The sequence below is a fragment of the Callorhinus ursinus genome, unplaced genomic scaffold (assembly GCF_003265705.2).
Source record: "Callorhinus ursinus isolate GAN/ISIS: 27379988/994484 unplaced genomic scaffold, GSC_fseal_2.0 scaffold96, whole genome shotgun sequence".
NCBI classification, from domain to species: domain Eukaryota; kingdom Metazoa; phylum Chordata; class Mammalia; order Carnivora; family Otariidae; genus Callorhinus; species Callorhinus ursinus.
The window spans coordinates 1,894,449-1,902,959 of NW_027397158.1; the positions used below are offsets into that span (position 1 = coordinate 1,894,449).

At 60.3% G+C, this 8,511-nt stretch overlaps 1 long non-coding RNA gene across 1 annotated transcript in view; it reads left to right on the forward strand.

Moving 5' to 3' along the window:
* Window positions 1-7,373: 7,373 nt before the first annotated feature.
* Window positions 7,374-8,511, forward strand: part of LOC112835026 (uncharacterized) — a 2,265-nt gene continuing 1,127 nt past the window's right edge. Inside the window, exons 1-2 of the long non-coding RNA XR_003211093.2 lie at window positions 7,374-7,677; window positions 7,810-7,952. This is a non-coding gene — a long non-coding RNA (uncharacterized lncRNA). The remainder of the gene's footprint in view (window positions 7,678-7,809; window positions 7,953-8,511) is intronic.

Sequence of the window (8,511 nt, forward strand, 5' to 3'; positions counted from 1 at the left end):
CGCCAGGAACCGCATTGGCCGCAGGGGGCACTCTTGGTCCCAGCCCTTCCTCTTGGCTCTGCTTCCAGAAGCCACCAAGGGTCACTTAACCACATCCCCAGGCCTGAATCTAACCTGATCTGCCCCACTTGGCTCATCTTTCTGAGGCCCCCGTGACTCCCCCAGATGAGCTGGGGAGCCTGGGCCCGGAGAGGCCTCGGCCCTCCCTGGGAGACGCCGCGGGAGAGCCGCCAACAATGGGCTTCTATCTCCTGGGAGAAACCCGACCCGAGGCTCCACATCCACTAGCGCCACGTTCTCATGGGGCCTGGTGGCCCAGCGAGCTCCACTTAGGAGGAAACCCGACCTTCCCTTGGCGGTCGCCCGCCTGAGTCTCCCCGGCTTTGTAGACGAGAACGGGCCAACAACACCTACTCCCTCAAGGCCTGACTGGCAGCACGGCTCCCTGGATCTTTTCAGAAAGCGTCCGGAAGCCTCTGGGGGCAGTGGTGGGGCCCCGAGGAGCTGTGCGGTGGTTCATGCAGATGATTCTGCCTCGCCTGGGGCACGCCACACCTGCTGCGATCTCGGGTTTCCAGCCAGAGCTCTGGAGACCGCGTTCCCGAGCAGGAGGCTTTGCTGCCGCCCAAACTCACAGACCCGAGCCCTGGACCAAACCACAGTTGGCACCACTGCAACCAACGTGGACAGATGCAAAGGACCGCCCTGTGTGAGGAGCGCTTCCCTAGCCGAGACCCAGGCTGCTGGACACGGGGCCCTCTCCGAGGGGATGGCAGCTGCACCCCAGGACTGTCCTCTGTGCCTGGGTCCCAGCACCCAGCACCAGGCACTGCAGCCAGACCCGCTGAGGCCAGCAGGCCTCCACGTCCAAAGCTCAGGCCGCTGGAGGACCACGCTGGCTGGGGCCTCCCGGGGCATGGCCCTGCAGTTCTAGGCCACCTGTGGCCTTTCTGCAGCCCCAGGCTGGGGTCCCTGCTGCTCTGGGCAGCTCCCAGGGATGCTGAGAGACAATTGGAGGGGAGGCCCCCCTGGCTGCAGCTGGCTCTGGGCACTACAGCCCTGAAGACCGTAGCTGTCCCTCCCCCAGCAAAGCCTGTCCCGAGAGCCCGAAGGGCAGACTGTGGGGAAGGGGCACCTCCTCTTTCCCCCTTCCTTTCAAAGACCCCAAACGCATACCCAGACCGGCTGGGGGTGGGGCACCTGAGCTCTGCAGGCCAAAGGGCTGGCAGGGCGAGAGGGGCCCACCTGGGCCGAGGGTCCCCAGCGACAGGCTTGCTCTGCTCACATGGAGGGGCTTGCAAGTCTAGATGTCATTAGCCATAATTGCACTAATTTCCTTCTGCATGATGCTCCTGGATGTGAAATCACCAACTCTAGAAGCCACAAATAGAGCATAATGAAGGACATTTAGATACATGGAAGATGCTGGGAAGAAGTGCAGTTTCTGGAGGACATGGTGCATGGAAACACAAAGGACGTATTAGTGCGCTCCGTGAGGACAAGGAGGGGACCTCAGTGCAGCAGCCGTAAGGCCCATTTCTCCCCGAGACCCTCATTGGCCTGTTGCCCTTTCTCTTCTGTTAATGGTGGCCAAGGACCAAGGGGATTTGAATTCTGAATGACGTACAAAATATCATTCTTGGCTAAAAGTTAGCTTATTCCCGTTAAAAACAATTCCCACCAACACCGATTACCTTCTGTGTGTTAATTAAAGGATAACTCGAGGTAGTTTGGATTTTGTTTTAAGCTTATGGAGAGCGGTGCTTGCCACAGAGCTGGAGCTCTGGCCTCTGCACTCCCGGCCCCGCCCCCCCTTAGGCACCCCTCCCCTGGTTGGTGCCCGTGGTCCTCCCGGGAGCACCTTGACCTGGAGGCTGAGCTGAGACAGCCCCTCCCTAGACAGACCCATAGCTTGGGTGGCGGGGGCGGGGAGTCGCGAGCCTGTGTTCTGCACGGGCCTGGGACCCTTGGGAGCCTGCCCTGTGTCTGTTCATCCTGGTGTCACAGCCTGGCCCCTGGGAGGCACCCTGGGAAAGGGAGAGGACAGGGGGAGAGCTGTCTGAGGAACACGTCTGGAGGGGTGTTGGGGCGCCCCACCCACCTCCTTTCCAGCAAGGAGTAGCCTCGGGAAAGACTGTGCTGCTCAGGCCGGGCCCCCTCCTCCAGGAAGGACGCTGGGCTGCCCCGGGCGCCTGTCCCAGCCCTGCCCGAGAGGGTGCCGGTGGAGGCAAGAGGATGCAGACAACTGGGTCCCTGCAGAGCACGCTCCCCAACCCCAGCTGCAGCTTGGTGGAAGTGAGAAGGCCTGCGAGTGAGCAGCCACACCGATGGGGCCCACAGATGCACGGGGCGCTGCCGTTAGCGCGGGGCCCCCGGCGCGGGCCCCAGCTGGGGCTGGAGTGGGCCATGTTGTCTAGCAGGTGAGATGCCTCCCAGAGTGTGCCAAGGGCTCACGCGGGGATGAGCAAAACCAACTAAAATGAGGGAAAAAAGGGAAGTGGGGTGCAGACCTGTGTGATGTAAAGGGGGAGTGTCTCCAGCCCTGGGTTTCGGGTCCCAGGACAGTGACGATAAAAGTGTTGGGGGACGGTCAGCCTCTGAGCCCCCGACCATCAGACTTTGGCTTGGAGGGCCTGACCTGCTCATCTGCCCGGGGCCACAGGGGGGGCCCATATACAGGGAGGCACAGGAGGGGTGCAGGGCTGCCCTGAGCCCCAGCCTCGGACACAGACCCTGCAGAGTGTGCATTCAGGAGGCCGTGGAAGGGCCTGGAAGCTGCCCCGAGGGCTGGGACAGGTGGGGCGGTGATCCACCATCCAGGTCAAAAACCAAGGCTCAGAGCCAGGCCGGAGGTCGTAGGGGCCCAGCTAAGAGGGGCGTGTGCTCACAGCAAGGTCCCCGCCCTGCAGGAGTGCGTGGGGTGAAACCCTGGGCCACCCTGGGGGCTCCCCGGCTCTCCTGCCCCGCGGAGGCTCCTTAAGAGGCCGGCTCCTTCTCTGCGGTGCATTTACTTATGTTTCAGGGTGTGTGCTCGTAAGTGTGATCTTAGTTTATGGGAACAGTCATGCGACGCGCACGTGTGTTGGTGCTTTTTATGCCACAGCGTCGGACAGATCGCTTTGTCAGAACAGACCTCACTCATCTGTGTCGGCCCCCCACGGGCCGTGGTGCCCGTGCGCCCTGACTTCCTGCCGTGGGTGTTTGCCAGGAGGTGCCACGGGCACCTGTTCTTCATCAGTCCTGGGGAGCAGCCTGGGACGTGAGCTCTGCCTGGGCGCCAGCCCCGCGGGGTGTCCCCACTTCATCCCCCATACGTCGTGCACTGTCTGTGATGGATTTGGCTGAAAGCTGCAGGTCGCGTCTCCAGGCCATACACTGTGCTCTGGGGGCACCTGCCCTGCACCTCGGCCCACAGCAGCTTGCACTCCGGCCGAGCCCCGGGCCCAGCAGGGTGGCTCCGGCTGCTTCTCCTGGCTCCCAGGGAGGTTCTGCATCTTTCCAGATGTTTCCGGGAGCTGGCCTTTCTCCCCTGTGAGTTGCGGCCTCACGTTCTTTGCCACTTTCTTTTGAGCAATTTGTCCTTTTCTCAGTGATTTGAGGGAGCTTGTGTCCTCCGGATGCGGATCATCTGTGCCTTGGCCCTGCCACAGACAGTTCTCCCCCCACCGGGCGAGGAAATACTCCTTTTCCATTCAAAATACTCACTTGCAGGGGTTTCTTGTCCTCTGGAGGCTGTTAATCTTCATGGGGCAGAAGTCTCCTGGCAGTGGGATGCTCCTCCCAAGGTCACGCCTGTGCTCCCCACTGACCCCCACTCACCCCATGGCCTAGAGAAGACAAGGCCCCCACCCCTTACCAGCCCGAGTCCACTGGGCTCCCCTCTGGTTCTGCACACCCTGACCCCCCTCAGTGAGGGTCCTCCTTCCGGGCTGCCTGCTCTCAGCTCAGCCCACCCTGCAAGCCCACCCAGGGTTGGAGCAGCGCCCGGCCTTGTCAGGACTGGAACGCGGGCCTCCCGGCTCGCTTGCAGGACGCTTGCCACTAAACCACTCACAGAATTAAAATGAGCTTTTACAGAAGATTGAAAACACTGGCGGCCCACGCCAAGGTGATCCATCACCTAGACAAGGCTGCGGGCCGTTAGAAAGGAGGGCGCTCAACCACGCAGCTGCGCCACGGCGCAGAAAGCGGCGCGTCCACGGAGGGAATTCTGACCCAGCCATTAGGGGAGACGCTGTGCAGTCCCTGGTGTGGGAAGGGGCTTGAAGAAACAGCCACTGTGGTTCACTCTAAACATCTGGGCCACGAGGAACTCTCCCTGTGTTCTTGGATTCAGGAGCTGGTTGGTGGGGCCCAGCTGGGTCGGTGGCTGCCCTGGGGGGTCTGTTTGCCTCCACAGAAGGTTCCTCAAGGGAACTTCCTCGCCCCTCTGAAAATCCTCGGCCAACTTTTGCTGGTGAGGTATGACCGACAGTTTTAGAATCGTCTATACTGGAGGCGAACGACTAGATGATCTCATGCAGGTGCAGCCCATGAGCAGGTCGCCGCCGGCAGGCTAAGTAACGTCTCCATCCCATCGCGCTGTGGCTGTGACCCCCCCCGTCTCTCTCTCTCTCTCTCTCTTTTTTTGGGGTGATAACACTGAAGACCTACCCTCTCAGCAAACCTCAAGTAGTCGGTGCTGTGTGTGAGCCGTGGTCACACGGCCGTGCGCTGGATCCCGCCCCCCTTGTGGGGCTGTGACTCCGGGCCCGTGGCCGGCAGCTCCCGCTCCCGCTCCCAGCCTCTGCCAGCCAGCAGGCCACTCTCTGCTTCTGTGAGTTTGCCTCTGATTCCACATGCGGAGTCTGTCTTTCTGTATCTAGCTTATTTCCTCTCAGCTTTGTGCCCTCCAGCTCCACCCGGGGCGCCCCGAGCGGCAGGATTTCCTTCCCTTGGCAGCGGGAAGACATTGCACTGTTCCTGCGGACTCCGCCTTCTTTCTCCGTCCCCCCACCCCCACCCCCACCCCCACCCCACGCGCCTCACTGCAGCTTTACGCACCAGAGCCAGGATGTGCCGACGGCTGCGCTGTCCCTGGCCAACCTTGACCCCTTCCCTGCACTTTTAACAGAGTTCCCGCCTTCCTCCCGATGGCATCCAGGCCTCCGTTCCGCTTCCGCATCTTGGTGTGTTCTCTCTCTCCCCAGGCCTCAGAGCACAGGATGCCGGACACGCGGGGCTACTCTGCAGCCCATCGCCTTGCTCTGGCAGCAGCCGGTTCCGGTTCAGGCCGGGCAGCGTTGGCTGGGTGGGGGCAGAAGGGAGAGGCTGTGGCCAGGCCGGGTCCGGGCCCGGAGCTGGAGGTTGTGGGTGAGGTGCTAGAATGCTCAAGTGGATGTCAGGGGAGGTGGGCGTATTCCCCTCCAACCCAGCAATGTCTGGGTCTTGTGTCAACCCAAGCAATGGGCTCTTTTCAAAACAAATGCATCCCCCCAAGCTGAGGGGTGGGGGCCCTCTAGGACTGCCCGGAGAGGCCCCCCCAGAAAGCTCCCTTTGCCATCCTGATTGTGTTTGCTCAGACTGGATTGTTTCCGTCCCAGCGGCACGGCAGGTAAGTTCTCGATCACTGTACTGCAGTCAAGCCCCAGCTGTATTTCACGGAGTTTTTCAATAATGACCCTCAGCTTCCCAGCCCGTCCCCACAAACGGGCCAGCAGCAGCCCCGCGGAGCAATCTCCTGCACACAGGCCTGGAGGCCCAGAGCTGGTGCAGGCTGCAGGGGTGCGGCCGGCCAGGCAGCCCCCCCCCCCCCCCCCCCCGCCATCCTGTGGCGCACGCGTGCCCACAGACAAGCTGGAAGCCACATTCTTGGGTCTGAGGAAAATGGGCCCCGAGTCATGTCTTTATTGGTTACTTTGCCAGCTGCCAGATCCTTCGGGAGCTCAGTTCAAGCCATTTCCTATCTCCCTTCCCTCCCCTCGTGCACCAGCACCACCAAACAGCTCCCCACCCCACCCCAGGCCCACTGGGGCCTCGAGGACGGGGCGCCCAGGCCCCCTCCTCTGCTGGGGCAGCTCTGCCCTGTGGTTGAACGAAACGCTAGGGACACAGCGTTGCTCAGGCCATGGACAAATGCAGTTTTCTGCGTGTGCTGTTACAAACTCAAGAGGATGAGCCTGCCCTCTTTTCAAAGGGGAATTCTGTAGAGTCTTGCCCTGGTTTTAGTATAAATCAGTTGTTTCAAAATTGCTGGTAGGTTTTTCACTATACTTTTCCGAAGTAGATCATACATACAGAGAAGCGCACAAAATACAAGCGTTCAGCACAATGCAAGTTAACAAAGTGAACACGTCCATGTGCGCAGCCCCCAGGTCAAGATACAGAACATCTCCCGTATTCTGGAAGGCTCCCTCCCACCTCCTGAAGGTAACCTCCATTCCAAGAGAGGAGTCCCGCCTGCTTTAAAACTTCTCATAAGTGGAATAACTCCGGCCGTACCATTTTGGGTGGGGCTTCCCTTGTACAATCCCATGTGTGTGAGATTCATGCTTGGTTGGGGCTGGTGGTTGTGGTTTTTCATCGCTGTATGACCTTGCATCCTAGAGTAGATGGAGTCAGGCATCTGCTACCCACGGGCACTCGAATTATGAACAGTTTGGGGCCATTATGATTTGTGCTCCTGTGCACCTGACTGACCGCCTCTCGGCGCACGTATCTACGCACGCGTATGGAGAACATCTACGTATGTGTGCGTCGACTCGTGGAGTCAGAACACACAAACGTTCAGTTTTAAGTGGATGCTGCCATGCTGTTTTCTAAAGCAACTGTAACAGTTTCACTCCCATCAACACTGTATGGAGATTCCAGTTGCTCAACATCTCCACGTGGGTCTGTTTTAGCCTTTCTGTGGTGCTTGCGGGGAGCATACTCTTCCCTGCGGGGAGCCGATGCTGAGCACTTGTCCGGTTAACGCCCCCGGGGCTCAGAACCATGTCTGCATGCCCTTGTGCCCACGTTTCCACTCGCTCGTCCCCCTCTTCCGGACTGTGAGTTCTTATCCTGTTCGGGATGTGAAGCTTTGGGCCCGTGTACGTTCTGTAAACACTCCACTCTGCCCTTTGGTTTCTGTTTTTACTGGTGTCTTGTGATGAAATCAACGTGATGTTTGAAGTAGCCAGGGCAGCTGAATCGCAGGGAAGGAAGTGGGGGCTCTGCAGCCAGAGGCAGCGCTGGGCCCCCAGGGCCTGTTCACAGGGTTGGGGCACCACCACCCCGGGGCCACGTGAAGATGAGGTCAGACTGGGTGTGAGCAGGAGGGAGTGGAGCCCCTGGGGGCGGGTCCTCTGGGGTGGGAGGAGCTGCTGTGCAGCCCTGCGGAGGGGAAGTGAACAGGCAGGGCTGGGAGAGAGAGTGCATCATAGTGCCGGCCTCCCTGCCACATGTCGTGGCCCTGGGTAAGTGACCCCCTCTCTGGACCGCAGTCTCCCTGCCTGCCCAGCAAAGGTGTTGACGTAGAAGATTGTTGAGCGCGCCCTGGGCCCCCAGCCGGACTGTGACCCTCCTCCTCTAGCATCTCTGGCCGCTGACAGTGCAGCCTGGGGACTCCAGGCTCCCTGGGGCTGATTCCAGGTTCACCTCCTGCTGGCCCCGCAGGCCACTGACCTCTCCCCGCTTCGGTGTTCTGAGCTGTAGCATGTAAGTGACAAGAGTCCAGCCCAGGCTGTAAGTTTTCATCCTGGCAGCCGGGGACATGTCATCACAGCTTAGGAGCCCCTCTGCTGGGTTGACACCCAGCTTTCTTGACGTCTGCTGTGTGTCCTTGGGCAGGTTACTCAGCCTCTCTGGACCCCAGCCCCCTCACCTGTAAAACGCGGTAAGGGTCACACCATCATGAGCAAGTTAATGTACAGAAGGCTGTCGGCACCACCCCAGTGCACATGACGTCGGTAGCAGGTGGATCTGCAGCAGAGGTAGGAGCCTCGTTCTCAACCCAGACTTCCCCGTGAGGCTGTCCCGCTCATTGTTGATTGTAATGATCTACTTGTAACTTTAGTGAAATTCTTTATGAAATAACAGAAAACATAGAGGATGTTTGTGGATGGGGTGTGGAGGGAGGCAGGGGGCTGCCTGCAGTGGGGAAGGTGGGTGGAGGAGTGGACAAGGCCTGGGGTGCAGCGCACAGCCCGGCGCTGCCCCGGCTCCTGGCCTGGCTCCCGGAGCTGGGAATGCTCATGGCAACAACCCCCCTTGGACTGGATGTGACGTCCTGGGGCCTGTGCCCCACCTGGCCCCACACTGAATGTGGGATCCTATGGCTCAGACTTCATCCAGATGGTGTAGGACTAAGAGTGGTTGCCTGCTCAGAGACACGTGGCTCTAGAAGATGGAGCTGGATTGAGCCACAGGATAGGGCTTATGGGCGTGGCCTAGGTGAGCAGGGGCAGATCCGGGGCGTGTGCAGGAATGACGGGGTGAGCAGGGGCAGATCCGGGGCGTGTCCAGGAGTGACGGGGTGAGCAGGGGCAGATC